Genomic DNA, 14,972 nt, shown 5'->3' with positions numbered 1-14,972 from the left:
AATCTAGGCTTCTTCCTCCTTATCTGTGATCAAGTTTGCCCTAGGAGCTTTCAGAAGAAGGCTGGAGGACAATGAGCATTGTAACAGATGTGGGTCCTTTAGGGAGACATCACGTGATGCCACCAGAGCATCTTGTGACGTGCATCACGGGAGGGTGACATGAAAAGGTCAGGAAGTTTCTCTGTTCAGCAACATGGTGGTGGTGTACCTGCAAGCTCCAGGTAATGAGGTCTAGGTGGGGAGGGCCCCCACCTAGATAAATGGAGAACTCATGATGGGAGAGGAGGTGGGCTCCATTTTATAGTCATATTTCCTTCACCATGCTGATCAACCTTGTTCCTTATGCTCAAGACCCAGGTCTGGTACCCCATTCCAAACCAGGAGGATGAGGGTTGACACAGAGGGGTTTCTATGGCAACAACACACCATCTGGGACCCTACCTCTTTCCTAGACTCCAGGAAAGCCAGAGCACTGCACGCCTCTCACTGGGGTCAAATAGGCCACAGGGCATATTGTGATGATCTGTGGTTCGTGACATTACTTTCTGAAAGAGAAAACTTGCAAAAGGGGTAGAAACCAAGTGGATCAAAGTTTCCAAATTAAACGCCAAGTCTCAGCACAGGCCTGAGCCAGCAGGGTGGGACTACAAATCCCGACGTGCCTAGCAGAGCCGTCGCCCAGCAGGGCGGACTACGTTTCCCAGCGGGCTCTGCAGCAGGCAGACGGGCGGTAGGGCGGGGAGGGGCGGAGCCGGGAGGGGCGGGGCCGCGGGGTAGGGTGCTGCCCTCTGCCGGGCGCGGCGGGAAGTGAGTGCCGAGTGACAGCAGGAGCCCCGGCGCCGGGCGCGGGGCTCGGTGACAGCGGAGGCGGCGGCCGCGGGCTGGACGTAGGGAGCGGCGGCGGCGCCGACGGCAGAGGGCAGGGCGGACGGGGGCGGGCCTCCCCGGTGGCGCGGAGCCGGAGGAGCCCGGGAGGGGGCGGCCGGCGCAGCTCTCGGGCCCGACACCTGAACTTGGGACAAGTTGCCGGAGTCGCGGGGCGCGGGCGGCGGACGGATTGACCTTCATAGCTAGGTGAGCGGGACCGGGGGGCAAGGGGTGCGCGGAGGGCCCTGAACTCCCGACCCAGGCTCCGCTGCTCCGATCCCGTGGGTCCGCGAGACAGGTGGGTGGCTGGGTGGGGGTGTCGACTGGAAAGGGGAGCTAGACCGTGTGCGCCGCACTGCCACCCAACCCCGCCGTCCGTCTAGCCGGCCCGGCTCGTCCGGCGCATGGCTGGGGCGGCGCTGCCCGCGGAGCCTGGGAGCCCCTCCAGCCCCTCCCTTCGGGCCCGGGCCGGGGGGCGGCTTCTCCGCGACCTTATGTAACCAGGCGGGAGGGGCCGTGGCAGGCATGGGCCTTCCCGGCCCGGGAGCTGGAAGTCGAAGGGGCGGGAGGCGTGGGAGTGAACTTGCAAGAAGTTTTGAGGGCGTGTGGGCCCTGCGCCCGCTTCTTCTCCACCGGACGCGGCTGGGGCGGCGGGTGGCACGGGGGAGGGTGCCGAAGGTAGGGGAGTGTGCGGGGGCCGAGTCCGGCGGGGCCAGGCCCTGCCTGGATGGTCCCGGGGAGTGGGCGGGCCGGAGCGGCGCCACGCCCCGGGGGCGGGGGGGGGCGGGTGGAAGTACCATCCTTCCCTCCCTTCCCGCCCCTTCCTCCCCCTCCGTCTCTTGAAGAAGCCGCTCCAACCCGGTCCCCCGATGTGCCAGAGAGCAGTCTTTTTCTCCCCCTTGCATTATTCCACGACGTTAGGGAACCCCAACCCCAGAGCACACCATTCCTGCCTTCCCTGCGTCTCCCAGCCATCTACCCGCCCCCAGAGTATCCCCCCTCCTTCCCGGCCCCGAATCCCGGAAAACACGCCCCCTTCCCCCGATTCCTTGAGTCTGCACCTCCCAACCCCAGGCTGTCCCACCCCCAAGTCAGCACTTCTTCTCCGCCGTCCCCGCCCGCCCCCGGTACCCCGATCAGCTATTCGGCCGAAGCGGCGAGTGCGCTCGCCTTCTCGAAGGGAGCGGGCTGATGCCAGCTCGGCTCCCCGCCCCTCGGCTCCCTCCCGCCCGGAGTTCGGGCTTCACGCACGGCTGCCCAGAGCTGCTCAGGGTTGCGCGAGCAGGTTCGCGCCGCAGCCGCCCGGCGCTCCCCGGCCCGGATCGCTGGGGGAGGGAGGGAGGCGGGGGTTGGGGGTGGAGGGAGGGCGCCCGGGGCGGGGCTCGTCCGCCCTGGGCTCCGCCACCCCCTCCTCGTCGGGCCAACCCCTCACCGCTGAGTCCTTCTCCGAAGCCGCGCCCACCCCTGCCGTCGACCTCACGCGCGTGTGTTCTGGGGGTGGTTATGCGCGAACAGTTCCTGGACCAAACTCGAGCGCTTTGGCTTAGCGTTCTCCGGAGAAGTGATAGTTAATCCTTGTGATAGTGATAGTTAACCCTTGAGTGGGGTGGGGGTACTTAGTTGAGCTGGGAATGGGACAAGACTGGTGTAGGTCCCCAGTGACGCCTCGGGGATGTGGGTTCGCAACCCTGATGGCTGAGATTCCACCCGCCCAAGACCTGGCACTCTTGGGCAACTGGGGGTGGAGGGGACGGTGGGGGACTGGTCGGTGTGGGTGTCTTCAGAGCAGAACGCAGTTCTTGGTTCGTAGACTTGCTCCCTCTGAGGCCTTCTCTATGCCCAGCCTGAGAGACGGGCCCTCAGGCCCTGCCTTCAGGGAGATCACAAGTCTGGGAGAGACAGCCGACAAGAGTTACAGGCAGGCCAGAGAGGCAGGCGGGGGAAGGGCTGGCTGCCTCGGAAGCCCTACCTGGTAGTCTGAGGTGTGCCTGGATCTTGTCTCAGTTTCCCCAGCCACGGGGAAAAATAGCAGTTCACACCGACTCCTGCATTCTGCCTACCTCCTGGCTTAGGCAGAAGAGTCGGAAACCAGGCAATGGAAACGAAGAGCTGTTTAGGGTGACTCTGTGCTCTGCTTGTCTGGGAGCGCAGCCAACGTTGCTTACAGTTTACGAGGCCTGTTACAGCTGCAGTGCTATTTTGCCCTCAGCTCAGCTCTCTGAGGTGCAGCCAAATGGGAGCCCAGGTTTCCTGATTCTGTGCTCTGTGGAAAGGGTGCAATGGTTGGCGACATCTCCTCAGGTGAGCACTCAATCCCGAGAGAGCCCCTGGGCTTCTGAGGGCTGATGGCCTGGTAACTCACAGTCGGAGGTGGGTAGGAGGGTGGGCCAGGGCATGCAGGAGCCCATCCAGTGCTCAGGGATGATGGGGGTCCCCAGCGCTCACCCCACAGCCAGTGAGGCCTCCCTCCTGCAGCTCAGCTGGAAAGCAGGTGGGAGGAGCTTCCCACCCCTCAAGCCTGGCTGCCCTTTGAGGGTCTGGCTTCTGGCCCCATCCCTCCTGGGGCTCTGTTTATGGCTGTAATTGCATCATTAGCCAGAGTTTATAGAGTTACTTAGCACCTGCCCCCACAGGGAGTGGCCTAGCCACCCCCTGGCTTCTGTCTCTTCCTTTTCAAAGTCGACTTGGTTTCTGCCGGCAACTGGGGTTTCCCCAACCGCAGCTGGCATGCAAGCCAGGTTGGGCCTTTGTCCTAGGGATGGAGGGCAGTCAGCACTTGGGGCCCAGCTTGGGGCTGCCGTGGAGATGACCGTGGAAACTGGGTTGGCCTCTTCCCAGAGCTGCCAGCAGTGTCCACATCCCAGGACGCAGTGGGTGTTTTTGCATATGATGTATGTATCCACGTCTGAAAAGAGAGGTAAAAATGCACACACTTCACAGGCAGCTGTGGGGAGTCAGGTGCCTGGCGCATGGTGAGTCCAGATGCTGCTCTGTATCTCAGTGTGGGGTGTGTGTGATTGATGGGAGTTTGTGTGTGTGGTTATGAGATCGTGGGCATCTAGATACATGTATGTAGATGAATTGTGTACACGCATGTCTATGAGCATGTAAAAATAATATTAATAGAATATGCATCTACTCTCTTTATGCTATAATAGAGCAGTATTGTAATAAAACTTAGTCATAAACTATCAGATCAGATCAGTCACTCAGTCGTGTCTGACTCTTTGCGACCCCATGAATCGCAGCACGCCAGGCCTCCCTGTCCATCACCAACTCCCGGAGTTCACCCAGACTCACGTCCATCGAGTCAGTGATGCCATCCAGCCATCTCATCCTCTGTCGTCCCCTTCTCATCTTGCCCCCAATCCCTCCCAGTATCAGAGTCTTTTCCAATGAGTCAACTCTTCGCATGAGGTGGCCAAAGTACTGGAGTTTCAGCTTTAGCATCATTCCTTCTAAAGAAATCCCAGGGCTGATCTCCTTCAGAATGGACTGGTTAGATCTCCTTGCAGTCCAAGGGACTCTCAAGAGTCTTCTCCAACACCACAGTTCAAAAGCATCAATTCTTTGGCGCTCAGTCTTCTTCACAGTCCAACTCTCACATCCATACATGACCACAGGAAAAACCATAGCTTTGACTAGACGAATCTTTGTTGGCAAAGTAATGTCTCTGTTTTTGAATATGCTGTCTAGGTTGGTCATAACTTTATAGTTGCCAACATTTATTGTGTATTTACTCTTCAGAATGAGGTAGAAATTATTATTTTCATTATACTGATTCAGAGAAGTTAAGCAGGTTGCCTGAAGTCACGCAGCCTGGAAGTAGTAGGGATTCTAACCCAGGCCCAGCTGAGTCCAAAATCCATGTTCTCAGTCCCTGCAGAAGACCACTTCAGGGTTCCCAGGAATTCTCCCTTAAAAGGCTGGGACGTGGTGTGACAGGAACCTTCTTTTCCCCATTGGGGTCTCCTGCTCTGAGCAGTGATGGGACTTGCTGAAGCCCCTTCTCCAGGGCACACATGTCTCCTGACTGCTCTTCTGAGCTGCTGACCCAGGTGACTGAAGGGCCCCCAGCGAGTACTCTCCTACCTGGCTGGGGGAGGAGATGGGTTCAGACAAGGCTTCCTGGGTCTCCTTGGCTACCTCAAACATGCCCTTACAGTGCAGCCCTCAGTAGGCACTTGTTTAATCAGATGAGGAGAAAAAGCCGGGAAAGTACTTAGATGAGAGCCGGACGGCAGCAAAAGTCCTGAGAAGAACCCAGGAGACCCTGTGTAGACAGGCCATATGGCTGGGCCAGTCCCTGTCTCCCTTAGCTTCCGTTTCCATATCTGTGAGCCTCCATCACCGGTGGGGTCCCCTCCAGCGTGAGCCTTCTATTCATCTTTGGCCAAAGCACCCAGACAGGAGACCCTTCAGAAAGGGTGGAGTGTGAGTGTGGGGGAGGTGGGGGGGCAGCCCAAGTCCACCCCGTAGAGCTTTTGCTAAAGGCTGGACCCCGTGGACCCATCAGCCAGGTTTTCTGGGGCAGAGCCATTGCGTACTGAGAGCTGGTACTGAGTGCTGGGCTAAGTGCCCCCGAGCCGGGGGGTGGTTGAGAGCACGGGCTCTGGGGCCAGGCCGCCTGGAGTGGTTCTCAGCTCTGCCACTTGCTGGCTGTGTGGCCCTGGGCTAGCTGCTCTCCCGCACTGCGCCTGTTTCCACACCCAGGATGCGAGGAGTATGGTAGTGCCTGCAAACAGTGCTGTCAGGAGCGCTGAGTGTGCTGCTGCTCGCTGCCTTTACAGCACTTAGAACACTGCTGTGCTCCAAAAATGTCATCATAATTAACTCCTTTAACTTCTTATATCTCATTTCCAGGTGAGGAAATAGAGGCATAGAGAGCTCTAGGGGAGAAATTAAGACCTATGGGTTGCAAACAGGCCTCCCTCATGGGCCCAAGATCCTCAAGCAAAATGCCTTCAGTGGGGCTTTGCAGACTCCGTGGCCACAGTCCCCAGCACTCCCTGTTGTACCACACAGCCTGGTCTCCACGGTCGACAACAGAGCAGATGGTCAGGCCTGCAGCATCTCTACCACCCCTGCCCTGCCCTGCCCTGCCCCCTGGGACTGGCTTGGAGTGCATCGGGCTCGTTCACTTACTACTGACTCCTGACCAGAGGCCCTCCCTTGCCCTCATGTTGCCTGGCCCTCCTGCACTCTGCACCAGAGATACATACGGATCTCCTGGTCTGCAGTGTCACCAAGGCAGAGATAAGATCTCAGCCATAAGGCTGGATCTGCGACTTATCATCATGCCCACAGGAAGTGCTTTGTTGCCTGTGGAGCAATGGGTGAGAGCAGGTGGCAACCAAGACGGGGAGAAGCAAGAGGCAGAGTCATCATCAGCTTGCTTTACTGTCTCTTAAGGAGGAAGAAAAGTGAGCTCCGGTCATCCCCACCCTTGTCCATCTTCCTGGGGGCCAGACCACCTTCTTGGCTCCTGTCCACACAGCGGGGTCCCACAATCAAATGGGATGACATGAGATTAATGCAGGAATTCCAACAGGCTCTCTGGAAACCCAAGGACCATATTCCCTCATCCTAGCCCTTGTTCATGCTGGTCCCTTCTCCTGACAGTCCCTCCTCTGCTTCCCTCCCTATAGGCAAATCCTCTGTCCCTGTAGGCTTACCCTTCCAGGGAACTGCTCCATCTGACTGCACTTCTGGCTGGATATTAGGATGACCTGGGGAGCTCTTAAAAAATACCATTGCACCTAGTCTTTGGGGAGAGGCTTGGGCATCAGTATTTTTTTTTAATATGTGTGATGACTTTGATGCCGTGGCTCTTAGACAGTGGTTCTTAAGTCAGGTGGGCGTCAGCATCAGGATTGGTAGAATGTCTACTGTCCCCCAGCCCCGCCCACGGTTTCTGAGTGGACCTGCAAATTCCTATAGGTCTAAAATGTACAATTCTGGCACTTTCCGGTGATGCTAGTGCTTCTGGTCCTGGGACCCCATTTTGATAACCTACTCTTTTGTGATTACCCAGGCCAGAGCTTTCTGTTTCCTGGGCCTCTGTTTGCCCAGGGTCTCTTAGGCCCATCTGCTTTTCGAAGCCAGGTCCCCAGGGGGAGGAACCACTGGGAGATCATTTGGTGACTGCTAGTCTCTGGTATCGGAGAAAGCAATGGCACCCCACTCCAGTACTCTGGCCTGGAAAGTCCCATGGACGGAGAAGCCTGGTGGGCTGCAGTCCATGGGGTCACTAAGAGTCGGACATGACTGAGCAACTTCACTTTGACTTTTGACTTTCATGCATTGGAGAAGGAAATGGCAACCCACTCCAGTGCTCTTGCCTGGAGAATACCAGGGATGGGGGAGCCTGGTGGGCTGCTGTCTATGGGGTTGCACAGAGTCGGACATGACTGAAGCGACTTAGCAGCAGCAGCAGCAGTCTCTGGTATGGCCATCCTTCCCTCCTCCATCCTGACTCTCTGCCCCTACCTCCCATTAAACTGACCAGTGTCCAGTCTTGACCCCACCCTTGGGGATGGGTGCTCAGGAAATAGTGATTGCTTCAGGCTAGGTGAAGTGGACAGCACCAGTCCCGAGAGTCTTCAGTACTGGGGGCACATCCTTGGAGCCAGAATAGCATTTCTGGCTTCAGGGGGTGGGTGTCCAGAACAGCCCCTCACTCTCCCTAAGTGAGGCTGTCGAAAGATCCATCATGTTATTTGACTTTCCCAGCCCATAAAGGGTATTTGATCACTATTTGAACTGCATTTTTGGTGAATAATAAAAATGATAAAACACACGCAAGAAACAGCCATTCCCTTCTGCTTTCCTCACCCTGGAGACACCGGGCCGGCAGATGGGGGGGTCATTGTTGGGGGTCGAGATGTGTCCATCATATTTTAGGGGGTCCTTGGCTTTGAGGGCAGCAGATAGCTGGGCTGACCCTATGGGCTTGCCCCAAAGCCTGTAGTAGTAGAGTCTTCCTTGGAAGCCAGGGGAAGCTAGCTATGTACTGGGTGCTCAGCGCAGCTTCCTGGAGGGAGTAGGTGAGTGTGAAATGGGCCCAGACCCAAGGATGCACATATGCCTTACCCATGGTCTCTGCCCTGCATCACCACCTAAGACCCAGGGATGGGACCCAGGGACGTGACCAAGAAGGAACTCCCTGCAGGCTCACAGCCTGTCTCTCCCTGCAGAGTTTGCAGCAGCCCTGCCCATTGCCTGCCCCCCGCCACTCCCCAGTTCCACCAGTGGGTCTGTGGGGTGGGGCTCTGGTTTGTTTTCCCTTGTTTGCTTAGGGAAGTCACAGCCTGTCCTCTGCCTTGTTTATAACTGGTTTGGGGACAGCAGCTGCCCCAGCCCCCTACAGTCCCTGAGGGGTGCAGGGTGGCCAGGAGGTGATACACTATCCTGTCCCCCCCACCCCCCCGCCGCCTCTGTCCCAGCCCCCCTCGCCCTGGCCAGGTGTTGTCTCTCTCAGCTGCCCCTGCCAGCGCAGGACCAGCTGACTGGGGCTGCAGGGCTGTGGGCCTCGGAAGCCAGCTGGCACTGCCCCCGTGTTTTCGAGAGGAGGGGACTGGGACCCAGGGAGGTTGGGGGACCCACTCCAGCATCCACTAGGGTCAGCAGTCATGGACTGACTCGGTGCCTAGCACTGTGCAAACCAAGCAGGATGGGTGGGAATAAAGACATAGCTCCTTTCCCAAAGCTGATGGCCTGGGAGCGGGGATGGGGAGAATTTCAGTATCTTCAGAGGACAGAGAAAGGCAGAGCGGTGTGTTATCATACAGAGCCTTGGACTAAATGACCACAAACATGCCAGCACCTGGCCCTTTGGTCTGAAGAACATTCTTCCTTTTTTATTTAATTAATTTTTATTGGAGTATGGTTGCTTTACAATGTTGTGTTAGTTTTAGATGTACAGTAAAGTGAGTCAGTCAGGCACGCGTGCATGCTAAATCGCTTCAGTCGTGTTCAACTCCTTGAGACATTATGAACTGTAACCCGCCAGGCTATATGTCCACTGTTTTTTAGACTCTGTGGGGCTTTCCAGGTGGCTCAGTGGTAAAGAATCCACCTCCCAGTGCTGGAGACACAATAGACTCGGGTTCCATCCTTAGGTCGGGAAGATCCTCTGGAGGAGGAGACGGCAACCCACTCCAGTATTCTTGCCTGGAAAATCCCATGGACAAGGATTTGTCCACAAAGAGGAGCCTGGTGGGCTACAGTCCATAGGGTTGCAAAGAGTCAGACGTGACTGAGTGAGCACACACACATTCCCATACAGGGCATTACAGAGTGTTGATTGGAGTTCCCGGTGCTGTCCAGTAACCTACTGCTATATAGTAGATTCTTATTACTATCCATTTTACATATGTTAATATATAGTAGTGTATATATGTTAATCCCAGGCTCCCAATTTATTCCCCCTGCTCACCCTTGAAGAGCCTTCTTCCCTGGCCAAGGGAAAGTTTTTACAAAAGGGCTTGGGCCCGTGCCTAGAACTTGGCTCAGCGCTTCTCACCCACTGAGAAGGCTCCAGGAAGGACTGCTCTCTTGACCCTGGGTCCTCCCACCTGGGGGGTCACCTCTACAGGCCCAGGGGCCTCTCCCCCTGGACCAGGCCCTCCCCTCCAGGAGACCTGGAGTCTGCTGAGCGCCAGGTGGGGCCACGGGGAGGCTGTTGGCCCCTGAGCCCCTCACCTTTCGCTGAGGCCCTGGGCCCCGGGGCACATGGTGCTAATCGGGCCTAACACTCAAGCCTCTCTGGACCCGCTTGTGCTGAGCCCTGAGACTTAGGCTTGTAACTGCGGGCGGTGCGTCTGCTCTCCCGCCCCAAGCACTCTTCTCCTTTCCCTCTTTCCTTTGCCCCTCCCACCCGCATCCCTCTGACTCTCTCTCTATTTCCACAGCAACTGGAACTTCAGCCCCCGATGCGGGTGTGTCTCCCTGTCCTGCTCCCTGTCTCTCTCCTCTCCATCTTCTTCATTTCATTTTTCTGCCTCCCTCTTTCTTTCGGTGTATTTATAGGATGAGCAAGGCCTGCCCAGTTCCTCCAGTGCCTTCCCAGCATGGGCCTCTGAACTCTGCTGTCAGGGACCCAGAGGAGCAGACCAGGGCAGGGTGAGGTGGGCATGAGAGAGCCTAGCTTCATGCAACTCTCTCCCCTTGCCCACCAGGGGCAAATGGTGGCTGGGATGCTCCAGGGTTCGGGCAGAGATGAAAAGGACTGTGGTGCCCAGGTCCTCTGGGCTGAGGGGCAGCTGGAAGAGCCCTCTACAAACACCCCGGGTGTCACTGGCTCCTCCAGACCCATGGCCAGATATAGGGTCTCATCCGCTTTGGCCGAATCATAATGGTTTGCAAAGCCAGGTGGAGGAAGAGACTATTAGAACTTCTATTTCGATGTATTTATATTTCATCCTTTTCTCCCCCCTTTTATTGTGAAATATAGCCTAATTGCCAAAAAGAGCATAAACCTATATGGATAATATAACAAATAATCATAAATGTGAACACCCAGGTTACCACCACCTCAGTGAAGAAACAAATGTAACCTGCATTTGAAATCCACTTGTGTGCTCCACCTTGGTCATAAGCCCCTTCCCAAAGTGAACCACTATCCTGACTTTTGTTTTTTTGCCTTAGTGTGGGCATGCAGTAGCCTAGTTCCCTAAACAGGGATTGAACCTCTGCCTCCTGCTTTGGTAGCTGGAGTCCCAGCTATTGGACCATCAGAGAAGTCCCTCTACTGACTTTTAAGATAATCAGTTCCTTGCTCACCTTGATCATGTTACCACCCCTACCTATGGCCTTTAGCAATAGAGCTTAGTTTCGCCCGATTTTAAATATATGCAGCTGGAGTAACACTGGACATGTTCCTTGGCCAGTGGAGAGATCTGGCTACACTGTTGCGAGTGGCTGCGTTCACGTATCAGCATCCACTGTATGAACTTGATACCATATCTGCATCCATCCCACCACTCATGGACGTTTGGGTTGCTTGCCTTTTTTGGCTGCTGTGAACGATGCTGGAAGAACATCCTGGAATGTGCCTCCTGGTGTGTTGGTGTGTACACTTCTTCAGAGTCTGTATAGAGCGGAATTGCTAGAGTATTGCTGCAGGGTATATGATGCATATTTCAATTTTAGTAAATTCTGTGTGAAGTGGTTACACCAATTTGCTCCTCACTGATGACCCCTAAGAGTTCCTATTGCTGTGTCTTCACTGATACTTGGTATCAGTAGACTGTTTTGTTTCTGTCCTGGTGAGCTGCTGAAACTGTAACAGTATCTCATCCTGAGTATAATTTATATTTCCCTCCTTGTCTTTTTTATAGATCTATTTTTGTGTATGTTTGCTCATATGCATGACGTATTTATACACTGGCATTTATTAACACTTCCTGAGAAAAGAAGCTTATATTGGGGGTGCTCAAAATTTGTTACTCACAGGGGTGTGTGGTTATTGAAAGACCACTGAAATATTGAATGCCAGGGAGGAGGCTGGTTTGTAGGCTGGGGTTGGGGAGGTGGTCTTGGGATGAGATTCCCAAGTGGTACCGCCTGCCAGGGGGGCAGCTCTGCCCAGAGGGTACTGAGCCCACAGGGTACTCACCAGCACCTCCAGGCCCTCCTGCCTGGCACATTACAGCTCTCACAGCAGATACCCTTCAAGTTAGAATTGGCAGGCGCCTGGCTTTCAGGTCCTTTTAGGGCAGCAGTTCTCTTTGTCTCCCAGGGGACATTTGGTGATGTCTGATGACATTTTTGGTTGTCACAACTCAGGGAATGCTACTGGCATCTAGCGGGTAGAGGCCAGAGATGCTGCTAAAGGTTCTAAAGTGCTCAAACAGCCCCTCAAGAAAGAGTTACTCTGGCCCCAAGTGTCAGTCGTGTTGAGGTTGAGAAACTGTGACCTAGGAAGGGAGCCAGGAACCTGAGATTTGCTGTCAACTTGCTGTGTGGCCTTCGGGACGTCCCTGAGTGCTGTGAGTCTCGGTCTCCTCATCAAAAAGGAGGGCGCCAGTGTTGCTGCCCCTCCCCGCCATGGGTTGTCGTTGGGACTGGGGAGAGGGGGCTGGGTGTGTGGGCATCTTGAAAGGTGTCCCTGCAAAGGGGCCCTTGGCCATTGTTTCCAAGGGGCGAGGGGTTTCTAGAACCAGCCCTTCCCCTTGTCTGTCCACAGAGCTGGAGGCGCGTGAGCCTGGCCCTGATTCCTGCCACTCCAGGCCTCAGCGGGCTGTGGCAGAACGGCCCTGAGGGCCCCTGCCTTTTGATGAGGGCTGCAGAAATGAGGGGCACTCAGGAGAGCCCTGGGGCCCCAGGAAAACCATTCCTGACTTTGTCTTCAGCTGGGTGGGAGTCCAAGGTTGTGTGGGATGATAAGAGGTGCTTATCATTCCTTATCTGAGGCTCTGTTGCAAGTCCAGCAGTGAAGGGTGGGAGCCAGAGATCATCCTTAGGGGCTTTGTATACCCAGGCCAGGCTCTGTGTCCTTCTGGAGTGCGCTCTCCCAGGGAAAGCCCAGGATCGGGCCAGACTCTGGGTCAGCGCTCTCAGGGCTCCTCTGACTTCCCAGTCCTGGGGTTCACTCCCCCCATGCATCTTGAGGTCCCTCGGCCTGCCTGGTCTCCCCTCTGCTACGTTGTCCCTTCCTAAACGGACCTAGTAAACTCATCCACCCTGAGGTGCAGACAACTAATAACAGCTCAGCAACTTCCAGCCTTTCTTGACAAGCGGTATCTACTTACCAATGTTGAGAATCCCTTAGCTCCGAGAAGGAAACACTAGCAAAACGTCAAGTGTCTTGGGCTATTAGAGAAGTGCGTTGGGGGCTGAGGAACCTCCAAAATCTCATGTAGTGAGAGCCTTTTCCCACAAGCTCGTGTGGTGGCTCAGAGCTTCACAGGACTGTTCTGGGTCCCAAGGTTCCATTTTGAGGTGGGCCAGAGCGAGGCTGTGAAGTGGTTGTCTGGAGACCCTGGGAAGGCCCGGGGCTGAGGTCACAGACATGTGGTCAGTCAGGAAGGAGGTGAACTGTGGGGCTTCTGACTAAGGAGGGGCGGGGAGGCTGTGCGGGTTAGGGTTTGGCCCACTGGGGACCCAGCAGGAGTCCTGCAAATTCTTGCCCCTCTGCCTTGGTGCAGGGGCAGCTTGGCCTGGGGCCCTGTGAGGCCAGGCTGTGTGAGGGGTGGAGGCTGTCAGAGACTCAGTCTGGGAGCAGGGAGGGGCCCGGTCAGCGGCCTGGAGCCCCGGGTCAGTGAGACGGGAGCTGGGAGCCCGTCTGCCTCGGACGGGGTTGTGGGTGTGCGAGGCCTTCCGGGAGTGTGGTTCCCCCTGCGCTGTGAGTAGTCCTCAGCAGAGTTTGCAGCTCCCAGGGGATTGTGTAACTTCCTCTCAGGCCAAGGTGCAGGGGGCTGGGTGAGAAACAGCCCTGGGGAAAATGAGGAAACTGGGGCTGGCGCTGGGGCAGGGGCCTGGCCCTGGGCTCTGGCCCCTGGAGGAGCTGAGTGTTCCTGGGGGCCTCCTTCCAGGGGGCTGCCTTCGCCCAGGTACATGGGCATGTGTGCGTGTGTGTGTGTGTTGCTGGGGGTGTCTCTGGGGAGCTGGGTGAGTGGGAGTGAGGTCCCGCAGGCTGCGCTGGCCTGGGGCTATCTTTCGAGCAGGGCTAGAGAAGCAGGTAATGCAGAGGAGGGGCGGCGGGGCGGGGGTGGGGGGGGGGTGCCGGTGGAGTCAGGAGTCCCCAGAGCCGACTGCCAGCCCCACCTCTGAGGAGTCGCTCCTGGCCTCCACTGCTGTCTCCCAGAAGCATGTGAGGCTCGGGTGAGTAGGGGATAGACGTGATGTGCTTAGTGGGCTGCGGCCAGGCTGCCGGAACTCCTTGCTGACGTCAGAATTGGGAGCAAACACTTCCGGTCACTCTGGGCTCGATTCCTGCCCTTGCTGCTTTTGCAGCTACGTGATGCTGGTGCCTCAGCCTCCTCTTCCGTCAAATGGAGATGAGAGTCACAGGGCCCAGCGTGTGTATTCATTCTGAGGATTAAAAGACGTAATGCACGTCGAGTGCTTGGACCAGCACATGGTACGAGTATACATCATAGGGTATGTGAGCACGTTTGTGTGCAAACAGCAAAACACCAGATTCGCGCTGATTCTTTCTGATAGCACGGATTGGCATGTGGACTGCGGATAATAATAAGAGATCCTGTTTCCAGGGCTCTCTCCACGACAGCTGTTGTTGTTTAGTAGCTAAGTCATATCCGACTCTTTGAGACCCTATGAACTGCAGCATGCCAGGCTTCCCTGTTCTTCACTATCTTCCGGAATTTGCTCAAACTCATGTCCATTGAGTCGGTGATGCCATCCAACCATCTCATCCTCTGTCATCCCCTTCTCCTCCTGCCTTCAATCTTTCCCAGCATCAGAGTCTTTTCCAGTGAGTCAGCCCTTGGCATCAGGGCCACAGTATTGGAGCTTCAGCTTTATCGTCAGTCCCTCCAATGAATAGTCAGGGTTGATTTCCATTAAGATTGACTGGTTTGATCTCCTTGCAGTCCAAGGGACTCTCAAGAGTCTTCTCCAGCACCACAATTAGAAAGCATCAATTCTTTGGCCCTCAACCTTCCTTATGGTCCAGCTCTCACTACTGTACATGACAACATAGCTTTGACTGTATGGATCTCTGTAGGCAAAAGGTCTCTGCTGTTTTAATACGCTGTCTAGGTTTGCCATTGCTTTTCTTCCAAGGAGCAGGGTGTACTGAGAAGAAGATGGGGGGCTGGCCTTACTGCCTGTCCGCTCCAGCTGGGAGCACTGTCTTCTCTCTGTACCATCTCCAATCTCACAGTCAACAAATATAATGACATTGATATAGGAAATGGCTTTTTTATAGTTGGAGGGAGTAGACTTCCTTAGGTGGAGCTCTCTGGGTTTAAAGGCCACTCACCCGGGGCACAGGATGGGGCAGGATGGTTAAGAACGTGGCTCCAGATTCAGGCGGCCCTGGCTTTGACTCCTGCCTGAGCCTGTGACCTTGGCCTCAGCTTCCTCACATGTAAAATTCCTTACAGTCCCTTCCTCCTAAGATGATGGGGAGGATGAAA

The 14,972-nt window shown here is 55.8% G+C and overlaps 1 protein-coding gene across 3 annotated transcripts in view; it reads left to right on the top strand.

Annotated features, from left to right (window-relative positions):
* Window positions 1–946: 946 nt before the first annotated feature.
* Window positions 947–14,972, top strand: part of TFEB (transcription factor EB) — a 48,400-nt gene continuing 34,374 nt past the window's right edge. For 2 of the 3 annotated variants that reach the window (XM_086371588.1, XM_086371589.1), the window contains exon 1: window positions 947–1,074. The gene's annotated coding sequence lies outside the window, so the exon portion shown is untranslated. Of the gene's footprint in view, window positions 1,075–2,370; window positions 3,169–14,972 lie in introns of those variants that run through there. The other variant, XM_086371590.1, reaches the window with a different exon arrangement.

Source organism: Bos grunniens, chromosome 23, assembly GCF_055505025.1.
Source record: "Bos grunniens cultivar Pamir isolate PY7600 chromosome 23, Bosgru_T2T1.0, whole genome shotgun sequence".
NCBI classification, from domain to species: Eukaryota; Metazoa; Chordata; class Mammalia; order Artiodactyla; family Bovidae; genus Bos; species Bos grunniens.
This window is presented reverse-complemented; position numbering and strand designations above follow the sequence as displayed.